The sequence below is a fragment of the Pygoscelis adeliae genome, unplaced genomic scaffold, assembly GCF_000699105.1.
Source record: "Pygoscelis adeliae isolate BGI_AS28 unplaced genomic scaffold, ASM69910v1 Scaffold248, whole genome shotgun sequence".
Taxonomy (NCBI): domain Eukaryota; kingdom Metazoa; phylum Chordata; class Aves; order Sphenisciformes; family Spheniscidae; genus Pygoscelis; species Pygoscelis adeliae.
This window is the reverse complement of record NW_008825302.1, coordinates 52,390-53,793: the sequence shown is the minus strand read 5'-3', so window position 1 is coordinate 53,793 and position 1,404 is coordinate 52,390.

Here is a 1,404-nt window from a genome sequence, read left to right as displayed (position 1 = left end):
CACCCCCTTCCCCCCCCCCAGCAGCCGGCACCAGGCACATGGGCTGTAACCCACAGTCCCACTCCAGCCGCAGAGTCCCTCAGTCCCCACCACGGCTGGAGGTGGAAGACACCCCCCACCCACTCACTCGCTCCCATCCCGCATCCAGGATTGTCCCCTCCTTTCCAAGGTCAAGTCACCCTTCCCGGGAGCGATGCCTCTAATCCCCCGATGGTCCCTCAGCCCAAGTGGCTGCCAGAGGCTCAGTCCTGTCACCCTCTTTGCGTCCCTTTTGTCAGGGCTGTGATTCAGGCCCTATTTCTGTTGGCCTCCCTTTTCTCATCACCCCAGCTCAGGAAGCCCTCCATCAGCTAACCATGCTGCAATGAACATGTTCCCACTCCCACGTGTCCCTGTTAATTAGCGTGGCTGACCGGGTTCCCTTCATCAGCACTAATTGGCCAGGTTTGTGCCTCTGTGCCTTTCCCTTCCTGGTTTTCGCAGTGCCCTTGGGTGATTTTAGTGCAACAGAGAGGAGAAATAAAATGAAACTGAATAAGCACCCGCATATTGCACGCACCCTTACACTGACACCAGCAGCTGAGGACACAGGGACACCGCGGGGCCCAGGGCGCAGGAGAGGCTGCGGCCCCGGCTCCTGAAGCCAGCCCCACACCCGCAGTTCCGCAAAGCCTCTTTGCTCCTCGCCGGCAGTGGCCGTCACCCAGTCCGGGACCCACGGGCCCGACCTTCCCCTCTTCCTCCACCCGCAGCCCCCGTCACCCAGCTCCAGGTGCCCGGTGGCATCGCTGGCAAAGGAGGCGGTGGTGCCCGGTGCCCTGGGACGATGTCTCCCCGGCTGGGGCGGGTGCTGGGGACAGCCCACGGGTGGCACCTGGACGTGCTCAGCCCTGCTCCCCGTTAGGGGTGGGTCGACGCGATTGGTCCCCATCATTGTCCCCCTGGAGCTGCCCCGAATGCGCTCCAGGTGCTCCGTCATGCAAGGGACGGTGGCCCCGGGGGTGGGGGCAGAGAGCACGGCGTGACAGGGGCTCCACTGCAGCAGGTCCCTGCCCTGTCACCACCCTGACCCCTGTGCCCTCCCCTGTGGTCTGGGACCGCCTGTCCCAAAGGAGGGTGCTCTGGTTGGAACCCCCCCCCATGCGGGTGCATGTGGGTGCGCACACGTGTGCGCACGCATGTACGTGCGGTGTGTGTGTGACCAGGGCTGTCCCCATGTGCACAGGGAGGGGAGGAGGGTTGGCTCTGTGGGGTGCAGGGGACTTTGGGGGGGGGGGTGCCTATGAGAGGTGCATGGGGATTTCCAGGGGTCTCTGTGGGAGTGCAGCAGAATTTGGGGGGAAGGGGTGTGTCTCTGCGGGGTGCAGGGGATTTGGGGAGTGTCTGTCAGTCTGCAAGGGGGGG